The sequence below is a fragment of the Ursus americanus genome, chromosome 16, assembly GCF_024610735.1.
Source record: "Ursus americanus isolate L20-20 chromosome 16, mUrsAme1.1.p, whole genome shotgun sequence".
Taxonomy (NCBI): Eukaryota; Metazoa; Chordata; class Mammalia; order Carnivora; family Ursidae; genus Ursus; species Ursus americanus.
Genome location: NC_142142.1, coordinates 14,542,404 through 14,569,234, shown reverse-complemented (window position 1 = coordinate 14,569,234; position 26,831 = coordinate 14,542,404). Strand labels below are relative to the sequence as shown.

Sequence of the window (26,831 nt, the reverse complement as noted above, 5' to 3'; positions counted from 1 at the left end):
AACCAGGTAATGCACCTGATGATGTCACAGTTTGTGCCAGAGAATTATTTCAAGACAGGCCAGCCACTGGCAAAAGTTTAATATCCTTTCTGTAAGCCCCTTTTTAAAGAAAGGAAATTATTTCTAGATCCTTCTCGGAAGGATTTCTCTCAGGCCTTATTGACCAGGATTGAATCACATACTATTCCAAAAACAATTGCTGGCGTGGCAAATAGTTGTCTTAGGGTAATACACACCTGGCTTTAAAAAGTTATGCAGTTTTGGTCTCTAAAATGCTTGTGACGTTTTCTAACAGATTGTACTTTTTCTAGTAGAATGTAAGAGCCTTTCCCTCACATTCTTATCATACAGTTTTCTAACTCTTACTCATCTAAGGACTATAAAGGGTAGCTCATAGTCTTACACACACACACTTTCTATCAGCTTCGTAAAACTATAATTTTAAAAACACTGTGTTCACAGATCTGTGCGGGAAGAACAGTCTCCTATTCTGCTGGTGGTATTTAAGCTAGTGAGATCTATATGGGAGCCCTTCGACAAGACCTTTCAAAATTTCACTGTTGTGTATCTATTAGCACAAGGTTAAATAGTTATATCCATTCATATAGTAAGAGTATTTATATATTTAGGTCTTCTTTTAATTCTTTTATTAGAACTATATTTTTTAAATCTCTTTAAAGTGATTGTCTATTCTTTATTATTTTAATTCCTAGATGGTTTAGAATATTTTTGGTAATGTTATAAGCGGTCTCATTTTCTTTTGCATTTCATGGTTGGGTATTAGTACAGAGGGATATTCTTGATTGCATATATTGAATACAGAGCCAGAAATTTTGTTTACATTCTCTAATTAGTTCCAATAATTGTCTGCTGATTCTTTTTTTTTTCTGCCCCTGATTCTTTTTGATACCTACGTACATTATGGTATCATATAATTATACTTTTGATTCTTCCTTTGCAATCTTTAAATTTCTTATTTCTTTTGCTTTTATTAATGCATTATGCACTGTTCATTGCACAGTGAACTACATTAGTGAAGATGGAAATGTATAATGTCTCTAACCTTAAAGAAAATGGCCTATACTTTCATATTTAAGTGTGATATTTTCTATTTTTGATGAGTAGGAAGCATTAGTAAGTAAAGGAAATTCCCTACTCAGTATTTCTAGAAATATTTTACATTTAGTCAGATAGAAATGTTTAATATTGTCAATTTTTTTCTAGTTCTATTGAGATGCAACGAACTGCATCACTAAATTTTTCTGACATTGAACTATTCTTACTGAAATTGTGTGAGGGGGCATATACACATATACATAATATATTATATTGTCTATACATATATAATGTCTATTTTGAGAGACCAAAATTATTTTATTTTTATTTTCATCAAAAGGGGAGATAAGCTATCATGGTAGCATGAGTCTAATCTTCTATTACTCAAATTTTAGATTCAACTTCAGAACCAGTAAACATACATATTTGAAAGAGTGTTTTATGATCTTTGGACATTAGTGTTCTCTTCTATGAACATCAAGATAGGGATGAGAGTCAGGAATAAAATCCTATTATGTCTTGACTTGAAAGCTCTTGAGGGGTTTACATAAGATCTCTGTTTCCCAGTGAATTCCATCCCTCCATCCTTGCCTCTTTCCATAAACCTTATCTTGAGTTGGGCTTTCAGGTTTTTTCATGCCTCCAGGTATTTGCATATACTGTACCTTCTATGTAGCACAACCTTCTTGTTTCAGTTAGACTTATTTGATTAACAACTGATACTGCCTCTTGCTAGATTAAGAAAATTAAAATTTATTGGAAAGGTGGCTCACAGCACAGACATAGAGGAACCAGAGCAGTGCTGCAAGTCTGAGCAGCAGGAAACCCTGGGCCATCTTATTCAGTTGTCACATAAAAAATCTACTCCAGTGCTCACTTCCATATTACTAAAATTAAAACAATGCAGAGAAGATTAACAGGGCCCCTGGGCAAGGATGGCATGCAGATTTGTGAAGTGTTCCGTATTTCTCTATATTATATATTCAAAGTTGCTAAGAGACTAGATCTTAAATGTTCTCACCACAAAAAAGAGATGCTAATTATGTGATAGGATAGATGTATTAGGTAACACTACAGTGGTAATTATATTGCAATATATAAATAAATCAACACATTGTATGCAATAAACTTATCCAATGTTATATGTGAATTGTATTTTATTATTTCTTTTTTTAGTTAAAAATATCTACTCCAAATGATTTCTTCATCACTTTGTTATTCTACTTAAGATTCAAAATCCCTAGAGAAAGATTGCAGTTGGTCTTGCTTATATTCTCTACCATCCACTGATGGGGTCAGGACACCTGGACTTATCGTCACACTAAGACTGATCACAAAGGTGGAGAGACCATTTTCTAAAGAAAAATGTTTCATATTAAAAGATGGGATGGGTTATGGGAATACCCCAAACAAGAAATGTTCACTGTATTTCACGTCATTATTTGGTTAACTCCTATTTATTAATCAAGTTCTTGTTTTGGAGTCATAGTTTCATGCAGGAATGTACTAAGGGTCCTGTTTCCATTTTCCCATTGCATCTCATTTCTTCTCTGTGCCAACATGTGCACATCACAGTATTGTATTCCTGTTAGCTCCACAGAGGGCTAGATACATGATAGCAGAAACCCGACCCCAACTTCTAACCCTAACTATGTCTTCCCAGATTTTGGCACATACTACTTGACACATGGTGGGTGCTTAGTTATTATTTTTGCGAAGGAAAGAAGGGAGGGAGAGAGGGAGGAAGTGAGGAAGGAAGGAAGGAAGGAAGGAAGGAAGGAAGGAAGGAAGGAAGGAAGGGAGGGAGGAAAGAAGGAAGGAAGGGGGGAGGGAAGAAGGAAAAGGCTGGAAAAAAGGAAAGTGATGGAAAAGGAATCTAGAGCAAAACAAATGACAATTCAGCATGATGTGCTAACCATCTAAAGAACTAGGCTGCCCTCAAGGTGTTGAATTCCTAATCATGGAAGGCCTTAGTTAGCAGTCAGTTGACCATGTGACCCATAGGCTGTGGAAGGAATTGAAGCTCACAAAAGGAAATTGAACCTGATGACTTCTAAGGTCCCTTGCAACAAGTCTGTGATTCCCTAATACAAGATCCTAAATGGGGGGGGGGGGTGTGGAGGGGTGCATGTGGGACCAAATCCAAGGGAACAGCCCAATCTATACATAGGGGAAATCTGTGGTTAACATATGTGTATTCCTGTGCTCTTCTAAGCCCTCCCTGATTTGGTAAACACCTGTGAAGAAACAATGATTATCTTCCAATGGTTGCCTTCAGAGCAGTTTGGCTCTCACTTGTGCCTTTTAATAAGTGCACTAAAGACATTTGGAAGCTACTGGAATAAGATAGCCTTGTGTTTTTTTTTTTATGTATACCCCAAGCCTTAAAAAATAAGAGAATATGTGTGTCTAACTCAAAGTTCCTCAGACCTCTTGGGGTTTTAGTTTTCAACATCAGCAAAACCTTTGATATTTGGGTTTGTTTTGCCATTGGCAAAAATACTACTTCTATTGCTAAAGGGTTGCTGGGAACTTCAGATGGCCTTTTTGAAAATGTGTAGATTTTAAAAACTAATATTTTTGTATTTGGTATAAGTAAGTTAGAATTTTTCAGATTCTTTTTCTTTTGAATAGACATGCATATAATACTTGCTGTTATAATTCTGTATCAAATAGCATTTCGGTTTGCCTTAAATGAAAAACTTTTAAAACCAAGAATCAAAGTCTTTCTTCAAATGCCAGATTGCCTAGAAGTTACCGTCCTTTGGTTTGCTCTGATACACAAAACCTCATCATAAATGTGACATTGCCAAGTGTTAAAACAAGCTGTTACCCATTGTAAGAAGGGGAATCATTACAAAATGTGCAAAATTGAAAAGATGACAAATAGAACTCCACACTATATCAAGGTACAAATTATAACTGTAACTATTTCTCTTTGTTAAATAACACATCCTACTTATGGATACTTAGATTTTAACCGGTATTCTAAGCACAACTGTTTTAGTTGTGTCCATTTTTCCAATAGATAGGCAAATGGTCAGAAATCAGGATGTATAGGTGTGAAACTGCAGCTTAGAACCAGGATGGAGAATTCTAGTCTGAAAGCCCTTTGTACTGACATTCTGTGATTCTTTGGTGTGGCTTGAAGAGGGAGTGACAGAACTCAGACAAAGGCTAAAGTCATGGTCACCATTCACAAATCATTTCTTGGTTAGTTCTTGTCGGAAAGATGAAATAAATTTCCCAAGGGTATTAGTTATGTCTCTGTGTGTTCCTGAAAGTGTGTATGTGTGTCTGTGTAGTGGAGATATGATTATATCTGGATAGCATTTTACAAAGCAATTTCAGGTTTATTCTCTTTACTAATCCTAAAACTTACCCTGGGAATTAAGATGGACCTCTTTTACAGATAAACATAGAGGTATACTAGGCTAAAAGGCATATTCGAGGTGATCTGCCTAGTTTTTAGAATAGCTTAAGCAGAAAGCCACATTCTCCTTCCACAAACTTGTCCCTGAGCCTCGGTGTTTTTCAGGTCTTTGCTATCTTACAAACTGTTAGAAGATTTAATGAGAATACATATAAATGCATGGCACATTCGAAGTGCTCAAAAAAGTGGCTACAAAAAAATCTTCCTCTTTTTCTAGGCTCTCTCCAATATATGAGATTGTATTTTCTAGAACAAACAAGGTTTTTTTTAACTGTTATCTCATTTACTGGATCCATGTAGACAGTCACTTTGAATGTACTATACATTCTTTGTACTTGCCACACTGGGTAATCACATCAATTAAGCCTTTATTCAGGGTTGTCCTGCCTTGCTGCTGCCATTGCTACCAGTACGGGTCAGCCATTTAGCTTGCAGACAGAAAAATATACCCATAAATACATTCTGCATATAAACAAACAAATAATGGACAGGGAGTAAGAGTCAGCAGAAGAGAAACAGCCACTGCCCTTTTGTCATTTTTCTCTGACTGTCCATGTAGTAGGTTTGACTGCTGAGGGGTTGAGGCTGGTTCCTTTAGCAGTGAACAGAGGCGCAAGGTGGAGGCTGGGGGATGTCAGTTGACTGTCTTGTAGATTTGCATACTTAGGTTTGGTATTTTACCTGCTGCTGAATCTAATTATCACTAAAGTGACCAAATGTTTTGGTTTTTCGGGGCCGAGGGGTTTCCTGGGATGTGGCACTTATAGTGCTAAAAACAGTCTCAAGCAAACTGGAACCAGTGGTCACTCTATGCCTAGCCCGGTTTGTTAAAAACTAGAACATGATAGGCCCCTTTGGGAGGCTCTTCACCTCCTCTGCTGGTCAGCCTCAGCCTAGCCTTCTAGAAGCCCAACACAGGACTCACCTGCATAAGATGATTGGCTTCCTGAGTTTCATTCTTTTAATTCACACCCCCACAGAATTTGCAGTGAGAAAAAGGGTTAATGAATAGATATTTATAATCCCGTTTAAATTTTTCTCCCCTATTTTCCCTTAAACTTTGGCACCTGCTACCACTTCCCTGCTAGCAGAAAACAAAAGGAATCAAAAAGAGCAAACAGATGTTAATGAGAAAACTCAGAAACAGCTGAGATGCTTCGTTTTCAACAGCTTTCTTTTTCCATAAACATGTGGACACATAATTTTGATTTTCTCCTGTATATTGATTACATGGTTATATTTTTCTGATAGTAAATCCATTTCTACTTATGGCTGACTAGAAAATGAAGGCTAAAAATAATACTAATAAATGCCAAGGTTTACTGATTACCTACTATATGCTAGGCACTAGACTGAGCATTTTTATCAGAATCATTTGTTTGTTCTTTTTTTTTTTTAAGATTTTATTTATTCGACAGAGATAGAGACAGCCAGCAAGAGAAAGAACACAAGCAGGGGGAGTGGGAGAGGAAGAAGCAGGCTCATAGCAGAGGAGCCTGATGTGGGGCTCGATCCCATAACGCTGGGATCACGCCCTGAGCCGAAGGCAGACGCTTAACCGCTGTGCCACCCAGGCGCCCCGATTTGTTCGTTCTTTATAGCAACTTTATGAATTAGGTCATCATATCCATTTTACACTTGAGTAAAATGAGGCACGGAGCTATAAAGCAACTTACCCAAGTTTAATCAAATAGCTGGTGAAAACAGAGCTCTGATTTTGAGCCCAAAGGCTTCAGTGATCCATCTCGAGAGCTCATGCCATAGTACACTTCACAGGGGATCACTTGAGCACGATCTGCCATCTTGGGTGATTCACATAACTATGAGGACCCATGGCCTCGCAAACCTGTCTGCATCTAACCCATTTGTGCCTTCAGCCTTTGGAAACTGAGCATTTTTCCCTCTGTGCCTGCAAACTCTTAGACATAATGGGAACAATACAAAGGTTTCCTATCTTTCCCCTCTATATTTCTTGGAAAATAAAAGTCCTACAGAAACCTAAAATGTACAATGCAAGTCAAATTATAAAATGTTTCTTCCAGGGGTGCCTGGTGGTCAGTCGGTTAAGCAGCCAACTCTTGGTTGCAGCTCAGGTCATGATTTCATGGGTCCTGAGATAGAGCCCCCATCAGGCTCCCCCCTCAACAGGGAATCTGCTTGGGATTCTCTCCCTCTGCCCCTCCACTCACTCGTCCCCCCCCAAATAAATAAATTAATCTTAAAAAAATAAAATATGTTTCTTGTGGGACATTGCCTGGTACCCCTGCTGAAGGGCACAATGAAAAGGACATATAAACATCAGAATCAGACGGTCCCGAGGGTTAAATCTCTAATGATGAGGATTTTTAGGCCACATCGACCTGGGGAAGTTGTTTACCTTCTCGAACTCTCAGTTTCCTCATTTGTACAATGGAGACTGTAGTATGTACCACTGCCCCGTTTCCTGTAGAGGCATCATTTCCCAGTGGCTGATTACTCCTCCCTAACTGTTACTACTCTGTTTATAATCACAATAGTTGCAGAGCATTCTTACTCCTGAACAGAGCTTGTCTTGAGCCTTGTGTGTGTTCTCTATCCTGGCAAGAAAATGGAAGAGGTAGTAACATTTAGTGAGGGGCTGACACTATATGTCAGATGCTGTAGGAGAACTTCATTATTTCACAGAGTCCTCCTAACACTCATAATGAGCATTTAGTTTTACGTAACAGATTTTCAATTGCAGTGGCTTAGCCAACTGGCAGTTTTAATTTTCTCCTGCAACAAGAAGCATTCTGGGGCCAATACATTGGCTCCGCGATTCTTTAGAGTTGTGATATGGCTGTTCAGTCTCCATAGTTGCCTCTGTGTTCCAGACAAGAAGAGAGAGAATATCAAAGAGCAGAGGGTAAATGCCAGCTGCGTCTGTCTGCATTTGAAAAATCTTCTCCAAAGCTCCAAGGAGTGACTTTTCATTTATATCTTATCATTAAGAATTGTGTCACAAACTGAAGAGAAGGCTAGGAAATCTGGTTGTTTAAGCTGGGCATATGTCCACCCTGAACTTAATTAAGGGCTTATTAGCAAAGAAGGAGATAAAAATTGACACTGAGAAAGTTACCAGAAATGTCTCTAGCATCATGCTCCAAATTCAGGGAGCATGCAGTGACTTTAATTATCTGTGTTCACCTGTTTCAGAGAGATGAAGAAGCCAAACCCAGGTAGCACAGTCATAGCTCAGCTCTGTCACCTCTGTTCACTCTTCTCTAATCTTTTGAAGGGTCATTGTCCCTAACAAGGCTATTCCCTCCTGCAGAAGCTGAGAGAGAAGCATCTTGTATTTTTCTCCCCTCAATCTCATGGATGATTTGGAAATACAATTTTGTGTGTACCTCATATGTTCCAGGCAACACTTCAGGTAGTTGTTTTCCCTGACGAGAATTCTGTGCTCAGAAAAGGTAGGCCATCTTCCCATGATAAGAGCTAAGAAGTGGAAGAGCTGGGGTTCAGTGGCAGGTGGTTCAAGTCTCTTCTCTCTGTCACATAGTGTGACCAACCAAGAGTATTTAAAATTCAGTAGAAGGAATCTCAAAGACAGGACTGCCTTTAAGATTTGTAATACAGGGATTTCAGAGAGTGGCCTCACATCCTTGCCAGGTGTGGATTTTTTTAAAATTGTGGTCCTAAATCAGAACAGGAAATGTGTAACAGCAAAAGCTTTTCTCTCTTTTCTAGTTTGTATTGTTATAGAAACCCAGTAATAGGGGCGCCTGGGTGGCACAGTCCTTAAGTGTCTGCCTTCGGCTCAGGGCCTGATCCCAGCATTCTGGGATCGAGCCCCACATCAGGCTCCTCCGGCAGGAGCCTGCTTCTTCCTCTCCCACTCCCCCTGCTTGTGTTCCCTCTCTCACTGGCTGACTCTCTCTGTCAAATTAATAAATAAAATCTTAAAAAAAAAAGAAACCCAGTAATAAAAATTTCAATCATAATATAGGTCTCATATTTCATGCATATTATCTCCTCTTGGTTTTTCTAACAACCCCAAACAGTGGACCAGGCAGGGGCTTAACTCTTGTTTTTAAATGAAGTGGCCATTCAGAGTGTTTAATGTAAAAATAACAGTTGAAATCACAGCCTTGAACCTATGCTTTTGAATATTACCTCTTATATTCCTTCCATAAACTCAGTCTCCCAGGTCCTTCCTAAAGGAGCTTTTAAATGCAATATGAAGCGAAATTGCACTTCGTGAAAAACATATTTTTGTTAAGCATCTAAATTAGTATGTAATTTCCTTGTCAATCTTGTATCAGGAATTATTAAAAACACTCAGCTATTTTTCTTTTTTCCTGAAAAAAATTAGTAATCAACTCATTTAGGAAAAAAAAATATTATGCACTAACAAATCACTTGACATTTTCTTAGACTAATCTTCTGCTGAAATTAGTGCCATTATATTAAAATAAGTAATTAATAGTTAATTGGAATTTACGTCAAACATTTTTTTTTAAATGTGCAACATTTTTTTTTAAAAGTCTAATGAATAAATCGTCATCCTCGTTCCTGGCAATATTGACAAAGATTTGTTGAGCACCTACTATAAGATCTGGCAGCACATCATGGAAATGAAAATGTATAGCTTTATTAGAACATAGGTTCCCCTGAAAGCCACGCTGACTACGGTGCCTTGCACATATCAAATATTCAAAGTGTTCAAATATCAATCAAACTGACAAATAAGTAAAAGAAGGGAGGAAGGAAGGATATACTCATTCATTTGGAGAAGAAGAAAGACTTTCCTCCTTTTCTAGTGTGTGTTACAGTAGCCTGACAGGAAAGATACCCAGCAGGAGGCATGGAGACTATAACCCTTCCTTTGTGCCCAGCACAGTATATAGCCCTGGGATTGTACACACTAAATTGCTGCTGGACGAATGAATGGATACGTGTTTCTCTACTGTTATAGTTCTTCCTTAGTCTTCTTCCCACCCAGGGCCCTTGCTCTCAGAAGAACTCTTCCAGATTTTGTCAGGTGTGCTTGGTTGAAAGATACTGAGATTAGCCCTTCTAAATATGAGTTCCTTCCAAAAGTCTGATCTCTCTTTCACACGCTGCTCTTAGTCCTGCTAACCCACCTGGGCAAGGGAATTGGAAAGCAGATAGCATCATAAGGAAGCACTGGTGTGTTGAAAGGATGGCCAGACTTGCTTGTTCTTCTGCAGACTTGCTGGTTCTTCGCTGTTCCTCAACACGCTGCCTCCCCCCCCCCCAAAAAAAGCTCTTTTGTCCTTCCCTAATTAGTTATGGATAAGAAAAGTAGATATGGCCCTTTTATGGTCTTTAATGAATTAATCCCTCATGAAATCTCTTACTGTGGCATAAAAACAAAAGTTTGCAAGCTAATTACCATCCTCATTATTAGAATCCAAGCATGGAAAAATGGCTTCTTCTGGGATTCCTTTGCCTTCTTTGTCCAGGACTAAATCTCAGAGCAGGGAAATGTTGGCATAGTAATACATTTCAATGCTAAAGAAGATAATGAGCAACACCAGACGATTAGAAGAGAAACTGCGGGTGATAGAGAGGAATTTGGTAGAATCTTGGACTTCTCCTAACTCTTCAGAAAACAAGCCATTAAACTGTTGTGGGACATTTTAAGTATAATCAAGGCTGCCTTAATTTGAGTTTGAAAGCTGACAGAATTAAATCACTGTGAATAAACAAAGACACATGTAATATCCTGAGAGGAATCATAAATGCAAAAGTAAAGAGGACCTTAGGAACCACAGATCGCATCATCCTGTTAAGTGATCGACCCAAAGCCACACAGTTAGGAAGGTTGCGTGCATATGCATAGACACACACACACACACACACACACACACACACACACACACACGAGTGGGGGTGTTTGGGTGTGCACGCGTGAGTCTGCAATCATTATCCCTTAGAATAATCACAACAGAGGTACTGCCATATCTACAGTTTCATCAATTCCAAGACTCCTATCCTTTCATACTTTAACATCTTTGAATTGGGAATGGATCTTTAATGTCTTAAAATCTCTGTGGGTAACTATTAAGTTCTTTCAGTGAAGTTTGCTTCTAATAGTCGTGTGGGGGCATTATCGACCTGAGCCTACTTTATATTTTCTGCTTGGGAGGTTTTTATCTTTGTTTCTGTTTTGATTTTGTTTTGCCTTTTGTTAGGAATATGGGTTTGCGGCAATGTGACTCTGGAAGGCACGGTGACCTGAACACTAGTGGTTCAAGTTCTGAAGAGAGATTCCCCCACCACCAAAACTGACATGCCCACTTCCTGGATGCCTCCCATTATTTCCCCTCCACCAAGGGTGTAGCCAGAGATTTATGTGGGGATCATCTATTAGACTCCTTAGGTTGGCATTTTTCTTTCTTAGCGCAACACAAAATAACTGTGTACCAAAGATTCAAGAAGAACAGCATTATTACCCCCTTATAGCGATGAGGAAGTCAAGGCCTGGAGAACTTAAGCAACTTCCCCAACACCATATTAAAAAATAACATTGGCGGGCACCTGGGTGGCTCAGTCGTTAAGCATCTGCCTTTGGCTCAGGTCATGATCCCAGTGTTCTGGGACTGAGCCTTGCATCGAGCTCCCTGCTCAGTGGGAAGCCTCCTTCTCCCTCTCCCACTCCCCCTGCTTGTGTTCCCTCTCTCTCTGCCTCTCTCTCTGTCAAATAAGTAAATAAAATCTTTTTAAAAAATAAAAATAAAAAAATAACATTGGGGGACATTTGGGTGGCTCAGTCAGTTAAGCATCTGCCTTCGGCTCAGGTCATGATCCTGGGGTCCTGGGATTGAACCCCACATCAGGCTCTCTGCTCAGAAGGGAACCTGCTTCTCCCTCTCCCTCTCCCCCTGCTCCTTCTCTCTCTCTCAAACAAATAGATAAAATCTTCTCTCTCTCAAATAAATAAAATCTTTTAAAAAATCACATTAGGTTTCAAAACCATTTCTTCCTGACTCCATGTGCTTTCTGGCACACCACATTTTACCAAAACACAACTGTATGACTTTAGGATAAACAAAATCAAAAACAAAAAAACCTTCTTTCTGTGTTGATTTTCTCATGTAAGAAATGAAAATGGGTTGAGGAAAAGAATTTAGAGAGGAAGTAACATTTGTTAACTTATATATGTCTAATACAGGTGCTTATGCTTTTTAATCATCTAGCAATTGAATTAAGCCTAACAGTTAAGTTTCCTTTAATCTACTTTGACAGATGGTGAAATTAAGATAGATTTAGGTAGAGAAACATGTCTAGGACCACACAGAGAGTTAGTGGTAGAGCTAAGAGTCGAACCCCAATAAGCCTGACACATGAGCCTTGCTGGGTCATGCTGGATCTCTGAACTCTTGGTATGGTGTTCTTCCCTGTGAGATAGAACTCCTTTCTACAGTGTAGAATTGCCACAGTAAACTCTTCCTGCAATATTTGCTTGCCATAATAATATTGTTGAGGGGCTCCCTGTTGCACATCATCAGTATACATTGTCCTTTTTGCATATGGCTTGTTGGCTGTTAGTGACCACTTCTGTCCCCCAACTAGATTTGGCCACAGGCAGAGCCTAGACAGGACAGAAGAATGAGGAAGACAGATGGTAGGGTTAGCTCCCAGCCACCTGCCATAGTAATCATAGGCTTTGCCCCTTCTGCTGTACCATAAGTCCAGGCCACTACTGCAAGGTGCTAAAGTTTAGAAGCTATTTGAATTCTTGGTCTCTGCCTTTCAGATGTCCACAAATCTGGGAGCTGATCTCCAGATTTTTTTCTTTATCAGAATTTTTTTCCCTAAAAGTTAGAAAATTCTATCTGTGCTAACATTATAGAACCTGCTTAAGAAATAGCTTGATTCATGCATCCATCCTTACTCATGGATGTGCTCTTCCCTTAGCCAGGCTAAGCCCCAGGCATGATACCATTTGAAATGCAGAACTCAAAAAAGATGCCAAAAGGGGGCAGGAGGAGGGAGGCTCCAACAGGTACCTACCTGAGTTCATTGTGAAGGTGGCTCCTCTCAGGGACAGAGTCACATTAACGAGACACATGAAGATTGATGTATAAGATCAGAATACAAATGCATTAATCCACAATGACAGATACCAGTACCAGAAATTCAAACCAGCATAAATCAGACAACAAACTCACCTCTCTTTGTGAGACTCTACAAAGTAGTTAATGAAAGGATGCTTGGTAAAACAGAACAAGGACAATTAAAAGTGTGATCTTAAGTAGTATCTTGCCCAAAGCTCTCTATCCCTCTATAGTCAATGGCTAAAAGTGACTAAAGCACAGATATCAGAGTTGAATGAATGAATCAAGGTTGCGATCTCGGTTCCGCTACTTCCAGCCATGTCACCGTCAGTGAACATTTTATTCTCACCTGGCCTCAGTTTTCCCACCTGTAAAATACTAATAGCATTATGTACTATAATAGCAAGAAGACTCATATGTTAGGGGCTAAGCACAGTTTTGGCACATTACAATCCCTTGGTTCTTAGATGTGGTAAGTCATTCTCAAAGTTTTCAGGCACAAATTTTTCAGAGTTTGAGGCAGAATTTCATATGCACATTGATCATAAGATACTTGGGTTTGTTTGTTTCAAAACTAAAAGCAATGTAATTTTTTGAACCAGGAAATGTGGTCATAGACATTCAATGTATGGAACTCTTGTTGTTCTTATGGTCATTGTTATTACTACTGTTGCAAGTGTGGTGGTGACAGGCAACGTCCTTTGGTTGAGACTTTACCTTCCTGCACTGCACTGGGATGAGCACTACCCACCCCCACAACTTGCTCCCCTTCCCCCCAATCTCATAACAGATCACCTATCAGACCATGTTCCATTCCTGTGTTATGGACTGCTGTCTCTTCTTAAAGAGCTCGCTCAAAAATTGTGTCAGCAGAGGGGAGCAGCTTCTCAAGAAATGGGCTATTCCCTGACACACCCTTACTTTGGGATTGTTAATGAAGCATCCTGTTTTCAGGGAACCTTTGTTTGGAAGGTCAGAGGCAGCCTTTGTATGGAAAAAGCCTGTCCCCCTGTGCTCCCCTGTGAAACTTTCTCCATCCATAACGCATAATGTGGTCTGATGTGGACAGTTGCAGGGCTGTCCATTTGCAAGAACTGCCAGTGTTGTGAGGAAGGCTGAAAAAGAATCAGGAACATGTATGCCATCTAGTATTCCCAAGGGAATTCCAAATGTTGAGCTCTTCAGGATATTTGCTCTTAAAAAGTGTATTCTAAAATTCATACCATCAAAATAACCCATTTCAGAAAGTTTGCCTAATAGAGAAGAGAAAAAGTCCCTGTATTACAAAATCCTAAGACAGCCATATTTTGATATATTTGTCGAATTTTGATATATTTAATTATATTCTTTTTCCTAGGTACAACCCAGTTAAAATTATAACATGCATACTTTAAATCCTTTTTTTTTTTTTTGGTTACTTAATATGTTATGTTCATTTTCTACATTTTTCTGTAGAACCTTCCATATCTTCTTTGGTGTTATTTAAACAGTAATAAGCAGAGTCTTACACATAATAGGCATTCAATAAATCTTTGCAAAATCATCATTTCTAAAGTCTTCAAGATATTTGTTCTAGGAGTGGATCATATTTTACTTGGCCTTTCTCCTATTGCATTTTTTATTTCTTAACTATCTTGTTCATTGTTTCAATGTTAGCCTCATTTCTCTAGTTGAATTGTAAACTCTTCGAAGGCAGAGGCTATGTTCATGCACATCTCTCTGGACATATGCTTGACCAGGGAAGCTTTGGTAGACATAGTATCAGAAACCACCTCAAGTGGTGTCAGGTATCTCCGGTTTTCCACAAAATGTCTTCATCTTCTCCTCAAAGCCCCTACCCCAACAGCTCTTTCACGTGCAGCAGCAGAGTTCTGCCTCTTAGTTCACAGAGGAAATAGAATTCATTAAAGTGTATCTCCACAGCCTTGTGCCAACAAACCATCAAACCAACTAAAATTACCACAACCCCACTGAGCATTGGCTGCCTGCTTCCTCACACTGGGTGAGAATCTGCCCCCATTCTTGACTTCCTCTTCCTGCTACTCATTCTCTTTGACTAGACTGAAGTAAGTCTTACTTAATGCTCTATCCCAGGAGATTCCATGAAAGAGGGATGGAAAAAACAGGTGGTGGGAGTTTATAGGTCTGGATTCTTGCTATACATCCTCCACTGAATCACTGAGAGACCCTGGACAAGCACTGCCCCTTTCTGGATAGTTTCCCTTCTATGATAAAACATGATTTTTATGGTCTCAGTTCTTTCCAGAGGTTAAGGACTGAGTTCAAATTCTACCTTGATCATAGGTAAACTGGGTGTTCTTCACCGTATTTTCTCTCTCAACCTTCACTTTCCTTGAATGTAAATTGGGATTAAATCTAGTTCACAGGTTTTCTTTTCTTTGGTTGTTGTTGTTGTTCATGGGCTTTTGTCGGGGTTAAAGGAAATCAGGTGGTAAAGTACTTGCTCAATGAAAATAGTGGTCAGGTGGTCATAGACGTGGCTGAAATAGTCAGATTGCTCTGTGAGGATATTCTAAGGATGAGCAGGTAAAACAACAGGTAAGGAGAGAGGGAAAGGAGGGGAGGAAGGAATCAGGGAAGGAAAGAGGAAAGAGTGTGGAGAGAGTATATAGCAATGTAAGGAAATATAATTTAAGTCAGGGCTTTCCAGTTAAAGAGGCCACAATCCAGTTTAGCTTCCTAAACTTTGAGGTGCTGTGACTTCACCATTTAGTGAAAATGTGCATTATAAATAGGCATGTAAATGACTCAGCATGGGGGCTGAAAGTTGGAGGCAGCTTTTGGCAGAGGTAATAATGAAGTGAATCCCATTAGTGATGGAAAGGCAATTAAGAAAAACCTCAATGAAGCTCCAGATCTGAGCATTCAGCTGAAAGATTGGGATTTTGGAGGAAAAAAGGTTAAGCACCGGGAGGCTGTTTATAATGACTTTAATTAGATTGAAAATGAATTGTTTTGCTCTTTTTATCTCTCCTCAAGTTTGCTTTTTAAGTAACAGAGCATCTGTAACAACACTGAGGTGCACTTGTCAATTGCAGGGATCACGTGTAGGAGGTGGTTAGTGAATGGCAGTGATTCCATGATATGGTTTCGCTTCCTGCAAGAACAGGAGTGTACCAGCCATTTCAGTCAACAAACCCCAGTGCCTAGTTGGTACAATTTGTTACTACGGAGGATCTTTTTGTGACTTGACTATTAACAGGTCACTTACTCCCTAGCAAGACTCAGGCTGAACACTGCCTTAAAACCCTAGAAAAATGTGACCCATCATCCAACCCAAATTATTATTTAAGATTGCACTTTGAGGGACAAGGGAGCCCTTGGATGTTGGTATTTAGAAACCTGGTAGAATAAAGGGAAGATACTGCATAAATTACTTTTAATCTTAAAATTCTATATCATGTTTGCTGGTGTCACAGAGAAATGAAACATCTATTATTGTTACAGATATTTAGATGATAGTTGAAATTTACAAAGTGACACATCTTATCCTAAATTCAAGAAAAGATTTTGATTAAAGTACTAATGACCCTATTATACAGATAAGGAAACTGAATATCCACCAGGTTAAATGATCTGCCCAGTGTCTCAACGGCTGATAAATGGCAGAGACAATACACAGACTGAAGCCTTAGATGACTTTTGTGCACATTTCCTCCACTATACCATGACTGACTCATAAATAACAGCTGGATGTACCCATTAGAAGTGATCCTATGCAGCAAGGGGAAGCAAATGTCCAGTGGCTTTTCTGGTGCTGTTTAGTGTGTAGCTAGAACTAGAGCTCACCTGCAGAGGCCACTGAGCACACCTGAACAGGTATACAGAGAGGGAGAGTGGGTCTTATTGCAGTACTTTTCGTTTCACTGTGGATAATAAAATAATTTTATTATCACAATGATTGAAAAGTATCAGTTATTTTTAGTTTTGAAAGTAACCTGGAGGTTGGACATCCCTTGCCCAGCTGGCAGATAAATTTCCATGGCAACTGATTATTAGGCAGAGATTGATTCTAGAGGCAGACCGTCTACAGAACACTGATTTTCAGCCCTGGCTGCACATTAGAATCATTGGGGAGCATTTAAAAGATACTGAGGCCTGGGGTCCACCCCTAGAGGTTCTAATTTAATTGGTTTGGAATATAGTCATGGCATCAAGGATTTTTTAGGTTAGTCAAATGATTTTAACATGCCACTTGGTTGAGAACTGCTGCTAACATGATTTTTAAAGATTATGTATGGCCTATATGATTTCACTACCTGGGAGAGTTTCAAGGGGTTTCAGCTATTTCAGCTTCTTTCTTTCCTTCCTTCCTTCTCTTTCTTTCTTTCTTCCTTTCTTTCTCTCTCTCTCTTTTCTTTCTTTCCTTTCCTCCCTTTCTCTCTCTGTCTTTCCTTCCTTTCTTCCTCCCTCCCTCCTTTCCTTCCTTCCTTCCTTCCTTCCTTCCTTCCTTCCTTCCTTCCTTCCCCTCTTCTTTCCACAAATGCTGATCACTCATTTTGATGGATTGTCCAGTGTCTCCTCCCCCCCATCCTGTCTGGAAAATCTGCCATCTTTCTCAGTGGCCCCTCTGCCTCCATGCCTGCTCCCACAGTACAGTCCCCCACCCAGCTGGCAGCATATTTCCTCAAAAATGCTTCACTGCTCCAAACTTCTCAGTAAATCTCTTTGATAATTAGAGAATAAATGTGAGACTTCATAATATGGCATGCAAAGCTCTTATCATCTGGCCCATTTCATCTTCATTTTAAGTCCCCAAATGAGGAAGCAACACAGAATTTGATGCTGAATAGGAACAAAGACCAAGACCTCTTAATATCCAGGACAGTATGGGCACCATTCTGCCCAGCATTTCATGAAACATTGGCCTGAGTTTTGACACTGGTAGTACTAAGAAGTAAGCAATGATTGAAAATGCTTATGAATGCCCTGCAGCTCAGTCATTAGAGGCCAATAAGTAACAGCCATTAATTATTCTCTTGACAGAAGCTGTTTTTTGTTTTTGTTTCTTTTTCCTGAAGGAGTGAGGACATGTTTGGAACACTTGATCTTTTCTTTCATTGGGAGGTAAGGGCAATGTTGCAAGCGACAGTTCTTTTGAATCTGAACTTTTGGTCACTTTTTCTTCCTTTTATCTGTGTACTTTTATTAGAAAATACTATAAGATTTCTTGCAAAGCCCTAAAAAATTTTCAGATCTGTTGTATTCCTGTGTTTTAAAAGAGAAAATGTCAGGAGAAGAAAATGAAATCTTTCTTTGAGCAACAGCACTGGTCACTAAAAATTATGTGATTTGAGCTGATTCTTGGCTGGGCTTCAGAGGGGAACCTGCTATGTGCTCAATCATGGGGAGAAGGGTCCATGGTATGACAGTGGACAGAGACTAAATGACATCAGTCCCATCCTAAAGGATTTGGAGACTTGTGTTTGGTCAGAACAAGCTTTGACATCCAAGAGAGTCTGACCTGAGGTACAGGCTTTCCTTTCCTTTCCTTTCCTTTCCTTTCCTTTCCTTTCCTTTCCTTTCCTTTCCTCTCCTCTCCTCTCCTCTCCTCTCCTCTCCTCTCCTCTCCTTTCCTTCTTTCCTTTCCTTTCCTTTCCTTTCCTTTCCTTTCCTTTCTTTTCTTTTTTCTTTTCTTTTCTTTCTTTTCTTTTCTTTCATTTTCTTCTTCTTCTTCTTCTTCTTCTTCTTCTTCTTCTTCTTCTTCTTCTTTTTCTTCTTCTTCTTCTTCTTTCTTCTATCACATTGCTTTAAGGGGCAGTGTCTGATCTCCAGCTGCCAATTTGAAGTTTAGGACTGGGAACTGTGAGCTCCGGGGAAGTAGGCAAAAGCCTAAATGAATGACTCTGACCCCAAAGAAAGGGATTAGAACAAAGTAGGAGATCAAGGAAAAGGCTCAGTCATCTGTATTGTGTGAACAAGGCAACAACTGGAGAATGCTTAGGGGAAGGGTTCCCTAAACTCATCCCAGGTTTCACTACCAATCATAGGATAGAAAGCGAATTCTAAATCCCTTCTTGGGAGTTCTCCACCTAGTGATTTGCAACATTGGGCAACTTCATTGTCTCTCTGTCCCGATGTCTTTTTCTGTAAAATAGGGTGGGTGATTGCAGCACCTCCCTCACCGACCTGGGTGCTAGGAGACTGAGGCCAAGCATTGCCATTCATCCTCTCAGTGACCAGCTGTCTACACTGAATGACTCAGGCAAAATTGCTTCCATTGGTAATGTGCATTCGGATTGTAAAATATTTCTTGGAAACAATATTATAGTATAACAAAGTATATAAAAACAGAAAACAGTATAAATTGATCATTCCCAACATGAGCTTTCTTTTCACACATTTCCTTTTTTTTTTTTTAAAGATTTTATTTATTTATTCGACAGAGATAGAGACAGCCAGTGAGAGAGGGAACACAGGCAGGGGGAGTGGGAGAGGAAGAAGCAGGCTCATAGCGGAAGAGCCTGATGTGGGACTCGATCCCAGAACGCCAGGATCACGCCCTGAGCCGAAGGCAGACGCTTAACCGCTGTGCCACCCAGGCGCCCCCACACATTTCCTTTTTAAAAATGAAATCTAGCATTGATCCTCAGTGATATTGGTATAATTATATGATTTTGTTTTCTAACAGCTTGCTTCTTATTTATAAGTGTCAAGTTTGGGCCTTACTTCTGGTTTTCTTTAGCTAGGTTTTGGGCCTTTATACTCTCATTAGCAATTTCCACCCAGAAAAGAAATGCAGCCAAGTGAGACTAGATTTGCCACGAATGAGCTACTATATATGGCATAGAAATTAATCAATAGCCCAAGTACGTTTGGAAGTATTTGTGATAACTAACTACATGGTTAACCTGAACAAACAGGCAGAAAATAGTTCTGTTAGCTTCTGTGTGCTCTGACACAGAAAGTAGATAGGTATTGCCAAACCACCTTGGCAGGTGAAGAGTATGGCCCTAAAATTTACCCAAGCTTAAATTGCATTGCTTATAGAGAAGATAGGAAAGCTTACAGGTATCTGGATGATCCATCGGGATGGAGCTGGGCTGGCAGGTTCTAGCATCTTGAGAGATCATGGTGATTACGAAATGAAAAAGAATGTATGGGGACATTGCAGAGTGTACAGAATATACATATAAAGTTTGGGGTTGAGAATGAGAAAGTTAGGGTCCCCTAGGATGGCCATGCAGGAATCTCCAGGTAGGGGCGCCTGGGTGGCACAGCGGTTAAGCGTCTGCCTTCGGCTCAGGGCGTGATCCCGGCGTTATGGGATCAAGCCCCACATCAGGCTCCTCTGCTGTGAGCCTGCTTCTTCCTCTCCCACTCCCCCTGCTTGTGTTCCCTCTCTCGCTGGCTGTCTCTATCTCTGTCGAATAAATAAATAAAATCTTAAAAAAAAAAAAAAGGAATCTCCAGGTAAGCATGAATAGTCAGAAACCGAAGCAGAGTTATGGACTACTGGATTGATTTGCTCTCTGGCACAATTCACTGCATATTTATAAAACACTAAAGGTGAGCATAGTGCCCTTTAGGCTGATAAAGAGGGAGCATTAGATGACAAATACTATGTGTCTGCCTACAACTTTCTCTGTACTAGGGCTTTAGGTATGAGGCCTAGGGAGTGGGCAAGGAAACCAAAGTCAGAGACAGCATAGACTAATTTCTTATTTCACCCTGGTCCTAGGACCATGGTTCTCATGCTAGAGAGTATCAGAATTGCATGGAAGGCTTGATTAACCACAGGTGTGGAGCTATACTCCAGAAGTCATAATTGAATAGGTCTGGGGTGAGTCCTGATAATTTGCATTTCTAACAGGCCCTGGGCAGATCCTGATACTGGACCACTGATATGGGATACACATTGTTAAATAATCTTTCTCCTGTCCTTTCTCTTTCCCAAAAGAGTAGATATGGGCTAGGTTAAGAAACCTTTTTGCTAATGAGCTTAATGAAGTGAACTCTCAAAAGACTCAGAACTCCAATCTTTCACTCACATACAAACATCTGAAATCTAGCTAAAACTCCAGAATAATTAGAGATACAGTGGAGAAACTTGTAGAGGTGAAGAGAATGATCTAAGTTTACATGAGGGGTAGAGGGAGGATTTAAACCCACACCTCTTGACACCAGATCTAGGACTGTGTCTAAAACACTACTTATGACTAGGAGTTCTGGAACCAGTGACTCCTTATGGCCAAGATTATAATGAAAAGAAAACCATTGCACTGTAACTCCATTCTAGTATAAACAGCAGGAAGTAAAATTAAATTAGGGAGAGCTGATGGCCCCTTACCATCAGTGAGAACATTGACAAATCTATTTCAGAGAGGTTCAGTTCAATCCTGGACAAACTCATCTCTCCTTCTTGTCTTTTTCTTACCTGGACCATCTGGATGCATTCTGCTTTTCCATAGACCTCTGGGTGTGCTGAGTTGTTTCACTTTGTAAAAGATAAAATATTAAAGCAGATTTCATTGATGAGGAAAGCTAAATTTGTGTAATCATCAACATCAGTAATGTTCATATTTATATCTTGATAGACATCAGTCTACTTGTGATCGTATACAATATTAACTTTTCTTTCCCCACATGTAACTGCTAAAATAAGCAAATAAAAAACAAAAACCAAGAGGAATGGGTGTAAACAGTGTCTTTCATCATCTCTCCCTAAACTGCACCTTGGTTCATGCTTCCCCACAGATTCTCATCTTCTCCAAGTTTTTTTTAATCAAGATATATTTTCTCAAGATAATATAATCCTAAGGGAATAATAATGCATTTATTTCACCTCTGCTATCTTATACTTGGATTGCAATGAGGTATAGTAAAGGGGGCCCTAGGACAAAGACCCAAAGACGTTGGTATTGAGTTGGGATCTTTTGCTAACTAGTCTCTACTAATATGCCATTTATTAGATCCTCAGTCTCTTTGTCTTTAAGTTATAATAATTACATTGACCCTGACAAGGATTGGAAGGAGGAGACTGTACCCATATAAAATTCTTTGTAAACTGTAAATGCTATAAAAATGAAAGACATTGTCATTAGTTCTCAATTATGAATCAATAGAGTACTTTTCCTTTCATTCTCTCTTCCCTGACTCCCACCTGGATAACTTTGGCTCATTGTCCTCCCTTTCAAAGGGAAAAGAAATGCATTGCTGGTTTATTCCCTAGGAGCAATGAACACTTCCCAGAAGGAGTCACTTAGCATACATGAACAGGCATTGGCATGGAACTCAACACGGACTTCCTGCACTGAGGTCCAGCCAGAGGGTGATGACTCATCTTATTCTTCTGCAGAATTCTCATGGAGAAAAACATTAAGTCTTTTCTGCTGACTTGAATTGAAGGAAAATGGGGTGGATTTTAGAAACTCTATAAGAGTATCGACTTGGTGCTGCATTACTTTAATGGGCCATAAGTTATTAAGGCAAGTGTAAACCTCACCAATAAGTCAGCTTCTCTATTAGTGCCATGCAACCCACCAGGGAAAGAGATGGGAGCTTCATGTCCATTATTGATTTGAGTTATTGCAGCAACCCTGCAAATTAAGTATTGTTATTTTTACATCACCAATGCAAAAACTAGATTTCATAAGATTAAATAGCTTGCCCATAGTCATGCAGGCATTGAATAGCCAAGCCAGTCTTTGCCCACATCTTTGGGCTACACTCGAAGGAAAGGCTGTGTAGTAAGTGGTTCAGAATGCATAATGTGGGAATAAATTGTGTGGGTTTCAGCCCCCATGTTGCAACTTAAAAGCAGTGTGCTTAAGAGTGTTACCTGATTTATGTGTGATTCAGTTACCTTTGTTGTAAAAAAGGATGGTGATATTTTATAGGGGTGATAGAAAGGCTAAATGGGTTGAAACTTGCAAAATGTCCCCTACATATGAACCCCCAAATCTGACTAGTTTTTATTAGCATATATAGTAGTTTTGTCCTCTAAAGCTACTGTAAAGTTATCCATTTATTCAAGAAAGCTTTACTGAACATCTTCTGTTTGCCAGGTTCTATGCTGATAATGAAAGGTCCTGGTGATGTAATGATGACTAGTTGGTGGCATGATTTCACCTTTAGTTAGTTCAGAGTTTTGTGAAGGGTCTGAAACTATTACCATAAGTTAAATTCTTCAAGAGAGTCATGATCATGCAGCAGTGAGGAGAAGGATGGAGACATTAAATAGACTTAGCAGGAATCTGGCAAATCCTCACGGAATTGGTAGCTTTCAAGTTAGAACCTGAAGTGTTCATTCAGTGCAACCCAAAGATTGAAATTTTACAGAGAAACTAACCACAGAAGTGAAGCCATAAGGCATATAAGGATATGGCATGTTTAGAGAGTTTGCAAAAGGAGAAAAGCAATGAACAGAGAGAGGTGAAGGTAGAAAGGTGAGGCACATTGCAAGCCATGATGAGGAATTTGTAATTAATCCTAAGAGCAGTGGAGAAACACTGAATATGTTTTAGAGATTTAATTAGAGAGAGAGAGAGAGTGTGTCCGAGCTGGGGGAGGGACAGAGGCAGAGGGAGAGGGAGAGGGAGAGGTAGAGAATCTCAAGCAGACTCCCCCTGAATGCAGGACCCAGTGTACAGCTCAATCCCAGGACCCTGAAGTCATGACCTGAACTGAAAGCAACTGACTGAGCCACCCAGATGCCCCGAAACACTGAATTATTTTAAGCAGAGGAGTGCCACCATCCAATTTCCATTTTCCCTTTAATCTTTTCTTTCTCTTTCATTCTCTACCACATCCCTTCCCCCTTTCCTTTACAAATAAGATTTAAGAGAGCTGATTGATTTCTTAGCACTGATAACAGTAAAAAGAGTAGATGTTGTGAAAGTGTCAAGGGGCATTTGAAGGTGGGCAGACTAGGGGACCCTCAGCAGGTGAGAAACTGAGTTAATGAATATTTATCAAATCCTACTATGTACCAGGTATTATTGTACAAGATAGGAAAACGGTACTTTAACAAAAACTTCAGCACCTCACAAACCTTACATTCTGGTGTAGGGAGACAGAAACTAAATCAACAGGTAAAAAGCACATGTGTATCTACATGTGTGTGCATTTTTTTTAAGATTTATTTATTTACTTGAGAGAGAGAGTGAGTGAGTGCAAGCAGAGGGAGGGGCAGAAGGAGAGAGGGGAATCTCCAGCAGACTCCCTGCTGAGCATGGAGCCAGATGGGGCTCAATCTTAGGACCCTGAGATCAATACCTGAGACCAAACCAAGAGTCAGACACTTAATAGACTGAGCCACCCAGGCACCTGCCCGTGTGTGTGTGTGTGTGTGTGTGTGTGTGTGTGTATTATGTCAGATGATGACATACTGTAGATAAAATAAAAATGAATCAGGGAGAGGGGAGGCAGAGGGTTGCAATGTAAAATGGTAAGGTGGGTGGTGGCCAGGACAGGTGTCCCTCAGAAGGTGCAGGTATGATTTAAGAAAAGACCCGAAAACACGAGGATTGATCCACACTGATATTTGGGGGAATAACATTCCAGCAAGGGGAGCTGTAAATCCCTGGGGTAGAAATGGGGAATATGAGCAGAACAGGATAACTGAAGTGTAATCAGCAAAGGGGAGGTAAATGGACTGTAGGGTGGATGGGAACAGATTGTGTAGAATTCTATAAACTGCTGTGAGAGTTTTGGCTTTTACTTTAAATGGAAGTGATGGACTATTAAAGGATGGCTCAATCCAGGGCTGACGGATTCCCCAGGGAATTCTACCAAACATTCAAAGAAGAAATAATACCTATTCTCCTGAAGCTGTTTCAAAAAATTAGAAAGAGAAGGAAAACTACCAAACTCATCCTATGAGGCCAGCATTACCTTGATCCCCAAACCAGGCAAAGACCCCATCAAAAAAGAGAGTTGCAGACTGATTTCCCTGATGAATATGGATGCCAAAATTCTCAACAAGATCCTACCTAATAGGTTCCAACAGTACATTAAAAGGATTATCTCTCAAGACCAAGTGGGATTCATCCCTGGGATGCAAGGGTGGTTCAACATTCACAAATTAATCAGTGTGATAGATCATATCAACAAGAAAAGAGTCAAGAACCATATGATCCTCTCAATTGATGCAGAAAAAACATTTGACAAAATACAGCATCCTTTCCTGATTATTACCCTTCAGAGTGTAGGGATAGAGGGTACATTCCTCAATTTCATAAAAACCGTCTATAAAAAGCCTACAGTGAATATCATTCTCAATGGGGAAAAGCTGAAAGCCTTTCCCTTAAGATCAGGAACATGACAAGGATGCCCACTCTCGCCATTATTATTCAACATAGTACTAGAAGTCCTTGCAACAGCAATCAGACAACAAAAAGGGATAAAAGGTATCCAAATTGGCAAAGAAGAAGTCAAACTGTCTCTCTTCGCAGATGACATGATACTGTATATAGAAAACCCAAAAACTCCACCCCCAAACTATTAGAACTTATAGAACAATTCAGCAATGTGGCGGGATACAAAATCAATGCTCAGAAATCAGTTGCATTTCTATACACGAACAATGAGACTGAAGAAAGAAAATTGGGAATCCATTCCATTTACAATAGCACCAAAAATCATACATTATCTCGGAATTAACTTAACCAGAGACGTAAAGGATCTATATTCTAGAAACTACAAATCATTCTTGAAAGACATTGAAGAAGACACAAAAAGATGGAAAAATATTCCATGCTCATGGATCGGAAGAATAAACATAGTTACAATGTCTATGCTACCCAGAGCAATCTACACTTTCAATGTGATCCTGATCAAAATACCAATGACATTTTTCAAAGAACTGGAACAAACAGCCCTTAAATTTTTGTGGGACCAGAAAAGACCCTGAATTACCAAGGAATTATTGAAAAGGAAAAACAGAGCTGGGGGCATCACGTTGCCAGATTTCAAGCTATACTACAAAGCTGTGATCACAAAGACAGCATGGTACTGGCACAAAAACAGACACATAGACCAATGGAACAGAATAGAGAACCCAGAAATGGACACTCAGCTCTTTGGCAACTAATCTTTGACAAAGCAGGAAAAAACATCCAGTGGAAAAAAGACAGTCTCTTCAATAAATGATGCTGGGAAAATTGGACAGCTACATGCAAAAGAATGAAACTAGACCACTCTCTCACACCATACACAAAGATAAACTCCAAATGGTTGAAAGACCTTGATGTGTGACAGGAATCCATCAAAATCCTAGAGGAGAACATAGGCAGCAACCTCTACGACATCAGCCACAGCAACTTTTTTCATGACACATCTCCAAAGGCAAGAGAAACAAAAGAAAAAGTGAACTTGTGGGACTTCATCAAGATGAGAAGCTTCTGCACAGTCAAGGAAACAGTCAAAAAACTAAGAGGCAGCCCATAGAATGGGAGAATATATTTGCAAATGACACTACAGATAAAAGACTAGTATCCAAGATCTACAAAGAACTTCTCAAACTCAATACATGTGAAACAAATAATCAAATCAAAAAATGGGCAGAAGATATGAACAGACACTTTTCCAATGAAGACATACAAATGGCTAACAGACACATGAAAAAATGTTCAAAATCATTAGCCATCAGGGAAATTCAAATCAAAACCACATTGAGATACCACCTTACACCAGTTAGAATGGCAAAAAGTGACAAGGCAAGAAACAACAAATGTTGGAGAGGATGTGGAGAAAGGGGATCCCTCTTACACTGTTGGTGGGAATGCAAGTTGATACAGCCACTTTGGAAAACAGTGTGGAGGTCCCTTAAAAAGTTAAAAATTGAGCTACCCTATGATCCAGCAATTGCACTACTAGGTATTTACCCCAAAGATTACCCACTACAGACGTAGTGAAGAGAATGGCCATATGCACCCCAATGTTCATAGCAGCATTGTCCACAACAGCTAAATCGTGGAAGGAGCCGAGATGCCCTTCAACAGATGACTGGATTAAGAAGATGTGGTCCATATATACAATGGAATATTACTCAGCCATCAGGAAGAACGATTACACAACATTTGCAGCAACATGGATGGGACTCGAGGAGATTATGCTAAGTGAAATAAGTCAAGCAAAGAAAGACAATTATCATATGGTTTCACTCATTTATGGAACATAAAAATAGGAAGAATGGTAGGAGAAGGAAGGGAAGAATGTAGGGGGTAAACAGAAGGGGGAATGAACCGTGAGAGACTATGTACTCTGGGAAACAAACTGAGGGCTTCAGAGGGAAGGGGGGGGGGGATTGGGATAGGCCGGTGATGGGTATT

The 26,831-nt window shown here is 39.7% G+C and overlaps 1 long non-coding RNA gene and 1 other non-coding gene across 2 annotated transcripts in view; both read left to right on the top strand.

Annotated features, from left to right (window-relative positions):
• The window catches only part of LOC148108765 (uncharacterized), a 1,465,056-nt gene that overhangs the window by 1,262,133 nt on the left and 176,092 nt on the right, over positions 1 to 26,831 (top strand). The gene's annotated exons all lie outside the window — the stretch shown is intronic.
• LOC123803873 (U6 spliceosomal RNA) lies at positions 1,922 to 2,026 on the top strand. Its single transcript, XR_006782990.2, has one exon. It is a non-coding gene; the product is annotated as a U6 spliceosomal RNA (small nuclear RNA).